We start from the raw sequence: 15,253 nt of genomic DNA, 5'->3' as shown, positions 1-15,253 counted from the left end.
CTATCTATCTATCTATCTATCTATCTATCTATCTATCTATCTATCTATCTATCTATCTATCTATCTATCTATCTATCTATCTATCTATCTATCTACCATCTATACCGAGAATAAACTGAGGGCCTCTAACTTTCTGTGCAGTCACTCTACCATCTGAACTGTGCCCTTGAGCACCTTTTCACTGGTTAGTTTGGAGATGACATCTCACTTTTACTCATTCTAGCTCAAGCTGTGATTCTCCTACTTTTGCTTTGCAGTATCTCTGGGGGTAACACATGAATGCCACTCTGCCAAGACATTGGTGGAGATGGAGTCTGGTAAACTTTTCTTACTGGCTGAATGGGAACTGCCAATTCACTGATCTAGGTTTATAGGCTTGAGCCACCATACCCATCAGTGTTTGCATTCGTTAGTTTTCTTCAGTGAATCACCTTCCTTTTCTATGAATAAAGATTTTGGAGAAGGATAAACAACTTCAAATATTCTTGAGGACTGTGCAGAACAAAATGAAGGAGGTAGATTATATTTTAAATCTGTGACCCATTCATTAGCACAGCATGACCTCACCTAATCTCATTTAACTGTCAGTGTTTTCATCTGTAAAATGGGTGCTGGGGCATTAAATGACTTACTATTCACCAAGCCTTTACGACAGCATTTATAAGCCTTCCAACATGCTAAGTAAAATTAGATTATCTTATGTGTGCCAGTTGCCCCCTGTTTAAATTTGGTTTGATCTTATGAAGTAAGAAAATGTGTTTCCCTAATCAGGCATTTTACAACTGATTTGATTGCTGCCAGCTTTATTACAATGTGCATACAAATGGCTGATATGGCTCTATCCCTTTAATAACCTAATTAAAAGGGAAAAAGGTAACAAGGAGAGCTAAGGCATCCTCTCACATCTCAGTTATTATGAGGAACCCCCCTCCTTAGAGTGACATTTGGAATTAAATTAAGTTGTTCATGCAATGACTGCAGGTAAATGTAACACCAGTCACATCCACAGTCTCCGATAATCACACAAGAGCTACCTGCTCATGCTGAGGATGTCTCTCATGAGAATGGCCAATATAAAAACTAAGGAAAAATGGAAAAAGAAGAAGTTCAGTAAAAACATGAGAAGAAACTAGCCAAATTAGGGCAGGAAACCTAAGGAAGATACATCTCATCTATTAACTAATACGACACACTTTTGATTGCATGTACAAGACAGTGTTCTAGCTCCTACCTGCTCCAAGCAAAATTAAATTTGATATTTTCAGTTTTCAAATTCAGTTAAAATGTCTGCTTATTTTTTCCTTTGCTCCTAAGCAAGTTGATTTTAATTAAACATGTATTATTTATGCAATTATACCAGTAAGTGGACTTCATTTGACTTTGGAAAGAAAGCATTTAAGGTAAGTTGAAATACAACAATTGAGAGAAATAAAGAATATGAAATGTGAAGTGGGATGCTGATGGCTAGCTACTCGGGAGGCTGAGAATTAAAGAATCATGGTTTGAGGCTTGCTTGGAAAGAAAAGTTCAAGTCCATCTCCAAAATAACTAGTGTGGCTCAAATGTTTGTGGAACTGGCAAGCAAACATGAAGTCCTAACTTTGAACCTGAGTATCATAAAAAAAACTTCCCAAGACTTGACCCTAGAGGACTTTTTGGAATTCCATTTCATCCTGTCCCTGCACCCCCATGGCATCTTCTCTTTGAGACCCTGTCAGCTCATCTGCAAGGCAACAGATAATAGCAACTTGAGTGGTGTGAGGGTTAGGTAAAGGGTATTAGCAAAGTCTTCCATGACAGATTTGATATTTAGTAGATAACTTAAAATTTTATTACCTTCACTTTACCATAGAAAGTGGAAGAATATATCAGCATAGGTTATAAGAAAAGCATACCATTTGCTTGTTCAAATCAGCCCCTAGTGTTTGGGTGAATGCATATGACTACTTGCAACAATGGCAGGCAATGATGGGAAGAATGCCATGGCACCTCCCCACTCAGCTCAATACTCAGGGAACATTTTCCTGAGAACAATATGAAAGATAGACTTCTGGATGGAATGAACTATCTGATTTTCAATTCTCCTTTGTTGACATATCGAAGATTTTATTAGAGAACTTTTATCTCTATACTTGCATTATTCCATAGGCCACAAAAAGCATTAAACTATGGTATTTTGATGGAATCACATAACCTTTAGAAATATGCGGCTGTAACTAAGGCTGAGTGAATAGAAAAGTCTACTTCAAAACTGCCAACCTATCAAAAATGAGAGGACATGTAAAGGGAAATATTTGTATTCTGTGATCAAATTTATGGAAAACCTGCCGACGAGGGAGATGCATAATTCACTAAATGGATGAGCAAGTGTTTATTACAAAAAAGTTACTCTGCATTTAACCATGCCCTCTTTTCCAGAGTGAAGGCTTGGAAGATGTGGTGTAGTGTACAACATGCTGTCTTGTAAAGCAGCTACTGAGCTGACTAGAGAGGAGACTGGGAATTACTGTAATGTCCATTCCTTAGGTATTTTTCTATCTCAAATGCCAAGGATCCATGTGTGCTTAGCTACTGCCCTGACTTCCTCTTGTTGAGAAGAAGGTAATAGATGAAGGGTTCTCTCCTCCAGCTGCCTTAGGCTGGGTTCCACTTGTTCCCCAACTGTAGTGGGGCTTGGGGGAATTTACAGTGATGTCCAGGATCCTGGTGAAAGCATCTAGTAGCTACCTAGTGGGTGACTTTGCAGCCTTAGCAACAAATAGCACTCCTACATGGAACATTCAGTCTCACACTCCATCGAGTCATGTGTCATCCTACTGCTCCAGTTCACATATAACACTATGACTACATCATCAGCCCTGCAAGTTTGCTGCCTTCTCAATCTAGTCTTTTTGTTGTTGTTGTTTGATTTGTGTGTGTGTGTGTGTGTGTGTATGTGTGTGTATGATGGCTCTGGGGCTTCACAGCAGGACCTGGGAGCTTTTCCTGAGCCATTTCATGAAAGAATGTTGTTGCTTTTACCATTTTTTGATGGTTAATTGGAGGTACAGGTCTCATAGATCTCATAGACTTCCTTCCCATGCTGGCTTCAAACCTAGTTCCCCAGATTTTAGCATCCAATGTGACTAGGATTACATGAGTGTTTCTCTTGTGTTCTTGCCTATTCTCTTCCTTCTCTTTACTAAGCACCCACATTAGTGCATGTTTTCCTTAATCAAAATTAAATTTTATATTCTTTATATAAAGCCTTTCCTCATGATATTCTCCCCAAAATTCTGCTTCCTGTGTCACTCAGATTTTCTCCTATAAAATACTAAAGGTACTTCAATTCACTAACCTACTTACATCTCAGTTTACTTCATAAAACCATGAGCACTTTGGATGGAGGAATTCTAATATTTTTCTTTTGCTGCACCCTAGCCCACAATGTTTGATTTCCCATCCACAAATGTGGTCCAGCTTCTGATTCAGATTCAACTACTGCCTGATGCTGACTTTAGGTAGTTGTGGGTGTGGCTGCTGGTTAAGAAGATTCAGCTGGTTATATGAAGTCTTAGAAAATAAATTGCATCAAAATTGTCCCTTCTTGAGAAAATAGGGCTCAGTGTTTGTGCTCCAGGGTTGTTGACTGACTGCATGAAGCCATCTTGTAGGTGAGGAAAGGTGGTGTGAAAGGCCCACTCTGAATTGTCATCAGACGGGAGTCCCAGCAGCTGGGAATTGGGATAATGGCTGTTAACACCCTTCAATAGTCTGTCATTCTCTCATCACTTAATAGGGAAATGAGACTACAGGCTGAGGTGTCTGGTATTCCCTAAGCAAGATTCAATTTAAAATATCCTTGCTGTTGTCCATTGAGGAGCAACAGAACTGCTCTTTAATCTTCCATTCCCACTTCAAACCTAACCCTGCACAACGAACACAGTCACAAGCACATTTCACATCTTCCAGTTTTACAGCATGTTATAAGTAGAGCAAATGTGGCAGGAAGTGTTAAGATGTGATCATCATAAGGCTCTGCCTGAAATCCTGTAGGTATCATATACTAATACATAAGCTTTACCTCCATGGACAAATCATTCAGAATTTAAGAACCCTGTGTTTCCCATCTATCCAATGGAAATAAAGCATCTTTTTACTTTTATTTTATCTTTTCCACATTATTGTTAATGCTAATTTAGTTGTATAAGAGGATTTAATTTTGACACGATTGTATGTAGCCAATGAACCTTGATCAGATTGTCCCTCTGTCACACCCATCATCCCCATCCCCTCTTCCAAATCATTTGTCAGCAAGAATCAGTGTTCCAATTCTCACCCAGCATAGAAAGTATTTTGACAACACTCGCTACCCTGTACCCTCTCCATCCTTTCCCCTGCTACAAGTACCCATACCCCATGCAGGAAGAACTAGTTTTACACTACCTGTTATCCGTGTGAGTGTGTGTGTGTGTGTGTGTGTGTGTGTGTGTACTTAGGGCTTCATGCTCTCACTTTTTTTTTCTTAAGTCTGGTGTTCTACTGTTTGAGCCATACCTATATTACCAGCTTTTTGCTGATCAGAGATAAGACTCTCTAAGACTTTTAGGTCTGGGTTGGCTTCAAATGGAGATCTTTGATCCTAGCTAGGATAAAAGTTATGTGCCACCAGAGCCTGGCTTTTATTGTTTCATTCTTAATGAAAAGTTTGGTTGTATTTTAAGTACCATTGTAAGAGATCAATTCAAAAGCACATGAAGAAAGAATTCATCTCAGACTCTGAATTCTTTCCTCCCATGAAACTACCAATGAAGTGATTCATGCTAATAAGCCTGAGTGAGTGCTTCCTCAACATCCTGAAAGCATACACAATGAAATGTCACACCTGGAAGACATCTGCTGAACTTTTACAATTTGCTCTTCTCAACTTTATGAAAATCTATTGAAAATAGTAAGAATTAATCCAGGTAAATATTCTTAAGTAATTTTATTTTATTTATTTATTTTTGTTTTGTTTTCCATAGCAATCTTTTTTTGTGTGTGTGAAAATACTGTACAGAGGGGTTACAATTACATGGGCAAGATAATGAGTACATTTCTTATCAAGCATTGTGGCTTCCTCCTTTGTATCCCCTTCCCATCCCTTCCCATCCTCCCCCCCCCGCCCGCATCAAAGTTGTAAAGTTTGTTTTCGACATAACGACTTGTAATTTTATAAGATTTAATTATATGTGTATGTCCCTGCCATTTAAATAATTACCTTATTGATAGGCATTTGGTTTCTCATTTCTGGCACTTTGATTGGTAGTTCCCTCATTCTCATTGAAAATGTAAGTCTAAGTGAGTATAATTTCCCTCCTCACCTTCAAAGGATAAGTAACGATTGGCTAAAATTAGTCAAAGCTGCTGAAATCTTCTTTGCCAGTGACTGGTCTAAGAAGGACCATGATTAACTCTTGTTCAGCCAAACAAAAGGGGAAGTCAGCTAAGTACTTTTACTTGTTAAAATTTATACCATCTCTTAACAACACAACAGTGAAGACCTCGTTTTCAGCACATGATTCTTGGGAATAAATCATATGCAAACCATAGCAATAAGTCACGAAATCAACCATGAGGTCACCAAGCTTCATGCTTCTTAGTTCAACAATGAACAATCCAAGACTGTGAAGTTCTATTAAGCATTCTCTTATTTGTAGTAAAAATTCTTCTTGCAGATAAACAAATAATAGTTAAGTCCAGTTAGTATTTTTCTTGTTCAATTAAATGTGTGAGGCTGACATTTAAAGATATGGTCTACATTGACTTCTTCATTTCTAGGTTATCACTTGGTCTTTTATCCCTCAATGGATTCCCACTCCATTAATTCATCCAACATCTTCATTAGTATGGTGGAACTATCACCCACAGCTATCCAAATTCATAAAAATCTATTTATAGAGTGTAACAGGGATTAGCTCCCAAAACAAACTTGGAATATGACACTTGATATAACATACATGCTGTTGATAAATGAATTCTGGAAATTATTAATATATTAAATTAACATTGCCACTTAACATATCCATTCACAAAAATGTTGTTTTCCTTTTCCTTCTCTTTAAGACAGTTAGAGGTCCTTTTTTTGTGATCTTTATGAAGATGATAAAATGCTGATAGTTTAGTGATTTTTAAATATGCTGGTCTCAGGAGCAGTTCTATGCCCGTGGACACTGGAAAATGCTTTTAAAGAAGGATGGGTAATACTTTACTGCTTAAAATCTGTGCAGTTTAGTTTTCTCTGGTTCTTGCCATAGAAAATTTCAAAAAATAAATACATAAATTATGAGGCACTGGTGGCTCATGCATATAATTCTAATATTCAGGAAGCTGAGACTTATGGTTCAAAGACAGCCCAAGTAGGAAAAAATGCGTGAGACTCCATCTCCATTTAATCAGCAAATAGCCAGACTGGAGGTATGGCTCAAGCTGTGGGCAACCAAGCTAAGCAAGTATGCGGTCCTGACTTTAAGCCTTGATATTGTCAAAAACAATAAAAGCCTTAATTTATGGCAGAGCTACCATTTTGTTTTCTGTGAAGTATATTTTGTTAACTAGACATATAGTTTATATTTCATTTAGAGATAGGAATCTATCTACCAAACACTCTGTGGACTGAAGTGAACCTGAACAATCCATTGCTCCTGCTGAAGGAAAATCAGTTAGGGGAGTTGAAATGAGGCACCATGGCTATGAGAAGACCCTGGAAGTGAAGTTATGCATGGTGCATTGAAGGTAGAGCTCCCTTTTTCTCCTAGATGTTATAGGCAGGGCATAGACATATCTGCTACTCATAGACCCCCATGAGGTTTATATAAACTCTAAATGGGAGACAAAGAACTTAATTAAAAGTAGAAGTAGGGAAAAGAGTCACCGACAGCTACTTCCTTTTCGTCTCTTTAAGGGATCACACCATGTAAATGGATTCAGAATTTTTTGGAGAAAAAGAAAGGAGACAAATAATATTCTGAAGATTTTAAATACTAAAAATACTAAATACTAAAAAGTTTTGTTTATGGGCTAACAGTCTCTAATTACATTCATTCATTTATTCATCCATTCATTTTCCTATCATTTGTTCACTGGAAGTAAGACTTACTGTGACAAACTCAAAAATTAAAGTACCATTACTTTTTCAATACACTACTAATGAAATTTTTATTTTCAAATGAACTATCATTTTAATAATCTTTGCTGAATACCTACTTTGAGCAAGATACTATTTATATAATAGGGATACAAGTGTTTTTTTAAGTTCCATTTAAATTCATTCAATAATTTATTCAACTACTATTCCTTGAACATTTTATGATGTATCAACCGTGTGCTGCATTCTATGATAAATTCTTGAATTGGAATGCAGAAAATTCACAGAGCTTGTAAAAAAGGGGAAGGAATGGAATAAATGGAAAGAAATACGTGGGGAAAGCTAAAATTTAAGGATACAGTTTAGGTCAGAAAACTTGATGATACATGAGCAAGTCACAGAACTGGGAACAAGAAGATGCTATATTGAGAAATATGTGTAAGATAATTTGATAGGTAAATACTGAATTTGGGGAGAACATTATCGGGGTACCACACTTTGGTTTTCTCCATTTGAGAAACTGGGACTGGAAGGTCTTCCTAGCTGTCCTTTGGTAGTGGGGTTGTAGCAAGGCATTGGTTTTATTGTTATTTTTTCAAATCTCTATGCAAATGTGTTTCAATTTATGTGTACATTGTATCTTGATTATAGTCACCTCTTGTATTATTCTACCCTCCCATCCATCCCATTCCCACATCTGCTCAGGTTTCCTAATTCAGTATATTAAAAATGCCTTGCTACCAACCCAATACCACTGGACAGGTGGGAATGATACATAGAGTATTATGGCTATATTCACCCACCATTCCTCTTTTCCTTCATCTACATCCTTCCCTACCACCTAACCCCCTCTTGAATGAGAATCACAATTTCCTGTGATTCTGGTTGTAGAACTGCTTGTTAATTGTCCAATTGGATTATGCTGTGGACTCGCACTCCTGCACATACAATCCTTTATTCAGTGTGGTAATGTATGTATGGGTATGGCCCTGCATATGTTCTCAAATCTAGAACTTATTGGCATAGACTAGAACTTTTTGAGTAAAATCCCAGGGACTCAATAAATAGGAAGAAGAATCAACAAATGGGATTACATCAAGATTAAAAGATATATACTGAAGGGCATAGTCACTAAGCTGAAAAGACAACCTATTGAATCGTAGAACCAGTATAATAAGGATTTCCCAAACCTAAATCCTCAAAGAACCAATAACCCAATTAATAAATAGACCAAAGAGTTAAATAGACACTTCTCAGAAGTATAAAAGGCCAATAAACACATAAAATATCCAATATCTCTGACTATGAATAAAATGCAAATCAAAACAACATTGAGATTTCAACTCACTTTAGTCAGAATGGCCATAATCAGGAATATAAACAACAAATACTAGTGTAAATGCAAGGAAAAAGGAAAAATACTACATTTTTGGTGGCAGGATAAATTAGTATGACAATCTGGGGATTTCTAAAAACATTGAATATGGAGGGGGGTGGATGTGTGAAATATTGAAATTGATGACATCAATCAAGATAAGATATACAGTATTCATAAACCACCCTGTTAACTGGCAACTCCTTGAACAACTATTTCAAGATAATTTTAACAAACTAAACATTTGTGCATTCATCCCCCCAAAACGATGTCAGGATACAGTAAAGGCAGCTGTACACCCATGTACATTGCAGCACTATTCACAACAGCTAAATTGTGCACAGCCATCTAGAATGAATGTGGGTGATTCTTTTTCTTCCAAGAATTCTAATGAGTTGTGACTGTGAGAAACTCTTACTTGGTCTCTGAAAACCATGGCTTTCACAATTTTGTTTTTGTAGGGCCATGAGCTGAGACTACTTTATAAATTTTAAAATGTAATAGTTGAAAAGATCAGAAGAATAATTTTTTTCATGACAAAAATGTGATAGTGAAAATTTAGAGTATTATGGGGACAAACCTGTGTTCATTCATTCAGGTATTATCTATGGCTACTTTTGCATTGAAACAGAATTCAATGAGCTGCAAAGCCTCACATAGTATCGGGTGCTGTTTGGAAAATGTTTACTAGTCACTGTTCGAGAGTGACCAGTAACTAGCTACTTCAGTCTTAAAGTATGGGATGATTGTGTTCAGGCAGGTTGAGGGTTGGGCATCCCTGCTTAAGCAGCCTTCATCTTGCTCAGAACTTGCATCTTTGAGTGTCCTGTCCATCACAGCTCAAGCTTGGACTCTTCACTGCCATTCTTCTCTATTTCTCATTTACTCAAATGAAAGCTAAAGTTTCTTTGGCCCTCTAGAACATAGCTGCACTGTTCTAGAGAAGTTAACCCTTTCCTATCTGTTCAAAGTGTTTCATGATGGTGGCGCATAAAATTGATTATTGCATTTTGTGTGAAAGGAGAAAAGTATCACTTTCTTTTTGCACTTGACAGTAGTGATCCAGAAAGGAAAGATGAACAAAATCCTAACATTTTCTTCAAGAACCATTATGCATTCAAACTTCCTGTCCTGTTCTAAACTGCATTTATTGTAAATTACCTCTTTTCTCTGGATACCCTCAGTTGCAAAGGTGCAATTATCATCAGGGATTCCTGTCACATGACCTACTTGTCTCATTCAGTGTTATATCCCCAGGTTGAGCCGTTTTCTCAGAAGATTGGCAAAATCTCCTGCTTTACCAAATCAATACAAGTGTAGGGAAGACTAAGACTTTCAGTTGATCTCCAGATAATATAGATCACTTTATTTTTCAGAGTTTAAAACTTAGGTGCCTCATTTACTTAAAACATACACAAATAAAAAAAATTCTACTCAAGCATGTAAGAAAATTAAGCATGTGCTTTTCTTAAGAAAGAAAAGAGCAGCATGCTTAATGAGCAATTGCTTCCTCTAAAAAAGGAAGATGAGCCTGGCCCATCTACAATCAAAGTGACCCTTTCATGAGGAATTTATATTTGAAGTTACTTGATATGTTTTCAGAGATATAATTGTGCTAAGAAAACTTTGTAGAGCACTGATATAACTAATACGAATTGGCACTAATAGGAAATGGCAGATTTCTGCACCCTTCATCATTCCTATTTCCTATCAGGTGTCATCACGTTACGTAGATGATAAGCAGAGTGAGGTGATGGACATGGTGCATGGTTGGACCTTAGTAGTCCTTTAAGACCTGTGCTAATACTTCAGTTGGCTCTGGAAATTTTATCTTCCTATTACTTAAAAATCATGTGGAAGAGCCAGATACCAGTGGCTCATGCCTGTCATCCTAGCAACTCAGGAGGCTGAGAGCTGAGGATTGCAGTTCAAAGCCTCAGACAGGAAAGTCCATGAGATTCTTCTCTCCAATTAGCCATCAGAAAACTAGAAGTGGTCCTGTGACTCAAGTGGTAGAGTGCTTGCCTTGAGCTGAAGATCTCAGGGACAGCACCCAGATCCAGAGTTCAAGCTCCAACTGACAAAAATTTTAAAAAATCATGTGGCAAAGGCAATTTTAATTTCATTATCCTTTCCATTTGTTCTAGTTTGAAGTATGAATGTTCCAGAATGAGTATTTACTTCCATCATAATATTTATACCCTCTCTTTTTATACCTACTATTAAATTTCAAACTAATGTGAAGTTTTTACTCTGTAAAACATTGTTCTATGGATGTGTCCCTGTGAGAAAATATAGTAGTAGTAACCATAATGCAGCACTGCAGTACTCTTAGGGCTGAAGAAAACAGGTGTTTAAAGTACTTCTCACTTTTAAACAATACTATTAAAGCAGAGTGCATTTTCCCCCTTCTTTGTGATGCTGGTGGTTGATTCTAGGGCTTCACATATGCTAGGTATGTGTTTTGCCACTGAACTATACTCCCATCCATCAGAGCCATTAAAATGAGAAGTAAAAGGAGCTCCATTTCAACATGTGAAGTAGACTTGTATAAGGTTTCTGTAGCCATTCTATTAGGCTGTTTTGGGGACACAGAGAGCAGGCACCATTGTGACACAAAATATGGGGCTTTGAGGATGTATTCTTTTAAGCATTTAATCTGCTTAGTAAGTTAGGTACTGTTAGCTACATTTAACATATTCCTGATCTTCAAAAGGACCAGCTGTGTTCGCAGAGCTAGTGGGAACCCCAGGCAAAAGTTTTGTCTGGTGCCAATGCCAAGGTCAGATTTCAAATGTTTTATGATAGCTGAAAAGAAATAGATCCTCCTTCTGCAGAAACTTAAATTCTAGCCCCGGTTCACCTGATGCAAGTCCTGGAAGAGACATGTTTGAGATCTGAGGATTGTCAAAACACAAGGCAAAGACATGTCTTCTTAAGGCTACCACATATCTAGCTTTCTATAAAGTCTTTATCTCAGAGCACTCATTACATCCGACATTCCTGTACAATACATCTTCTCATCGTTTGTCCATCTGTAGTTTCACACAAGTCAGCTACTGTGTCTACTTTGCAATTCATACCTACTTATTGATCCTCTGCTTCTAACTGCCATATTTTTAAAAAATAAGTTTTTATTGTAAAAATACTGTACAGAGGGTTTACAGTTACATGAGCAAGGTTATGAGTACATTTCCGATCAAGCATTGTTGCCTCTGCCTCTGTGTTTTCCCTACCATCTCTTCCCTCTCACCTCCACAACTACACTCGCCACCCCCCTACCTAAATTGTGAAGTTCATTTTTCAATATAGTGTCTTGTACATCTCATTGTTGCAATGGGTCCACCTGTATCCCTATTTAAACATTTTTTTCCTACCCCTCCCCAAATTAGACCGACATCAAATACAGTGAAAACAGGGGTTATACCATTGGGGAGGAACATACAAGGCAACAAAAAAAATCACAGAGTACATTATAAATATGTTAGAAACAATAGCAAGAAAGAAAAAAACTATTTGTGCCCATATCTTGGGGTTCATTTTGCTTAACATCACCTTATCTGGTCATATGTACATAGCTTTTGACCTTTTCTGCTTGTTCCAGCCAAAATTCAGAACATTATAAGGTAATACTTCTCAAACCTTTATGCTAATAAGTTTGAGAATCTGGAAGAAATGGACAATTTCCTAGCAAATATTGACATGCCAAAACTAAACCAAGATGAGTTAAACCAACTTAACAGACCCATATCAAGCATTAAAATAGAAACAGCAATAAGAGACCTCCCACTAAAGAAAGGCCAATAGACACATGAAGACATGCTCAACATCCCTAGCCATGAAAGAAATGCAAATCAAAACAACATAAAGATACCACCTCACCCCAATTAGAATGGCTATAATCAAGAACTCTAATAACAACAGATGCTGGAGGGGATCTGAACAGAAGGGAACTCTACTGCATTGTTGGTGGGAGTAAACTTGTTCAACAATTTTGGAAAGTAGTATGGCGGTTCCTCAAAAGACTCTACATAGAGTTCCCCTAATGATCTATCAATCCTACTTTTGGGCATTTACCCAAATGATCACAAACAAGAGCATACTAAAGCTACCAGCACAATGGTATGTTTATTTCAGTATTATTCACAATAGCTAAGATATGGAACCAACCCAGATGCCCCTCAGTAGATGAATGGATCAAGAAAATGTGGTATATATATATATATATATATATATATATATATATATATACAATGGGTTTCTATGCCTCCTTTAAAAAGAATGACATTGCCCCATTTGTTAGGAAATGGAAATAATTGGAAAAAAATATATTAAGTGAAATAACCCAGGACCAAAGAAACATAGGTCCCATAGTTTCCCTTAGTTGCAATAACTAGTATATGTCTGAGACAAGCAGAAACGGTCAAATAGTTGATGTTAGTTAAAATGAACCCCAAGATAAGGACTCAAATGGTTTTGCTTTCTTGCTATTGTTTCTAACATATTTATAAGATATTTCTTTATTGCTTTGTATGTCCCTCCCCCACGGTATAACCACTGTTTTCACTGTATTTGATGTGGGTATAATTTGTGGAGGGGAAGGTGGACCCATTGCAATAATGAGATGTACAAGCCTTTATGTTGAAAAATGAACTTCACAACTTTGGCAGGGGGTGGGGTAGGGATGGAAGGGGGGAGGGGGAGATGGCAAGGGATGGGAAGGGAAAAGAAAGGAGGAGGCAACAATGCTTGATAAGAAATGTACTCATTACTTTGCCCATGTAATTGTAACTCCTCTGTAAGGTATTTTCCCATTTGAAAAGAAAAGAAAAGAAAAGAAAGCTCAGGACTGGTTGGATTTACAGCAGAATTCTAAAAGACCTTCAGAGTAGAACTCACACCAATACTCCTCCTAATCTTCAATGAAATTGTAAGGGAAAGTTCACTATTGAACTCTTTCTATGAAGCAATCATAACCCTTATCCCAAAATCAGGCAAGTACTCATCAATGAAGGTAACTGCCATCCTATTTCTTCACTGCATACTCTTCAAGAGGACACCTCAGCTTTCTGAGCTTGAGGTCATAACTTTCACCTTGAACTTCATCCCTCCTTCTTTCTTGGAGCCCCAGCAAGAGACAGTAAAGCTCTGAAACTTGGCTTAGTAATGAGGTTGAAGTACATTGTCTTATGGAAATATGACATATACTAATGTTTTCTATTTTCTTATAAGAAAACCAAAACTTCAGAAGTAATTCCACTTTACTCACCATAGTCTACTCTTGTCAGTGATCCCCACCCCCTCATTACCAAGCCAAATCTTTTCTACTCAGGAGAATTCCCTACATAGCTGAAACCTCTGTGATGGGAATAGAGAAATGCATACTAAACGCTCCATTCCAGTACCTTGTTGGAGAAAGAGCACTGAAGATGCTGACCACCTTGTTTCTCTTTCCTTCCTGATCTCCTCATGGAGTTTTAGTGTTTGAGCCCCTGAAACTGGTACTACCCATCTGACTCCTTGGATAGAGAGAGGAGAAACTGGGAGACACCAGGTATATGTCTTTTGCACTCTCACCACAGACCTTTGTCTTAAGTATCCCAGGATTTCACCTTCCCTGTCACTAATTGACACTGAAGATAGATTTTACTCTTCAGGTCTATCCAATAATTGAGTGACTTGGCTATAGCCAGACCTGCTCATGCCTTCAGCTCATGCCTTGGGGTCACATCAGCCCTTTCCATTGCTACAACCCTCACATGCACACACACACACACACACACACACACACACACACACACATTTCAAGAATGTCTTCCCTCCTAGGGTATTCCATAACCCCAAGCTCTTGGAATTAGTAAAAATCCCTGGATCTTTGCTTTTAGATGATTGGATTTGTGAATAATTATAACCCCACATAGTTTTGCTATTTCTATAGGGAAGCTTGCACAGCCATGGGTTCTGCTTTAATAATCATGAAACTATAGGAGGCATTTATCATTCACTGTGCACATGAGATACATTAGTTCTTAATTCTCAGAACAACTGCTTGAGGTAGCTTGGAGTATTCCCATTCTTTAGATTATGAAACAGAATCCTGGGATATGGACAACTCACTCATATTTGCATGATTAATAACAAAATAGAATTTGAACATATGGCTGAATCCAATTTTTTCCATCTCCTAAATCATCACAGTCCAATTCAGAGTATAATAGACAGACACAGAATGGCAAATTTATTTGGGAATGCCCAGTACACACTAGCATTGAGTGTCGAAAGTAAGGAAATACCTCAAGAGAGAAGGTACATGTAACATGGTGGTAATTTGAATGGAGAGGTCAAAACAATCTAATTCAAGATCACTTTAGGATTTCAAAGTGACCTTTCTGAGATGAATCTTGGCAGCACTGACATACATGGTTCCACACTAACTCACTATGCATAAATATCAGGCAGAAGTAATAAGAAAATGAAATGTAATGAACATGGTTAAATAACAATACAAATAGCAAAGTTCATTTTTTCCATGCTGGAAATAGGCTCTGATTCTGGTAGGTTGAATATAACTATTAGAGGTAAATAATTGCACACACCACTGGAGAATTTTTGCAAATTATTATTTGTTTTACTCATTTTATTGATTTGTACAGAACCATAGCAAGATATACTTATAGAGATAAAGGCAGAGATGGCTACAACCCATAACAAGTCTTATTTCTCATTTATTCATCTTGAACTGGTGTCCAGCATGTGCAGTTCAATCTCCTAGA

The sequence above is a fragment of the Dipodomys ordii genome, unplaced genomic scaffold, assembly GCF_000151885.1.
Source record: "Dipodomys ordii isolate 6190 unplaced genomic scaffold, Dord_2.0 Scaffold52, whole genome shotgun sequence".
Classification (NCBI taxonomy): domain Eukaryota; kingdom Metazoa; phylum Chordata; class Mammalia; order Rodentia; family Heteromyidae; genus Dipodomys; species Dipodomys ordii.
The sequence above is the reverse complement of the archived record's forward strand: the minus strand, read 5'-3'. Positions refer to the sequence as shown.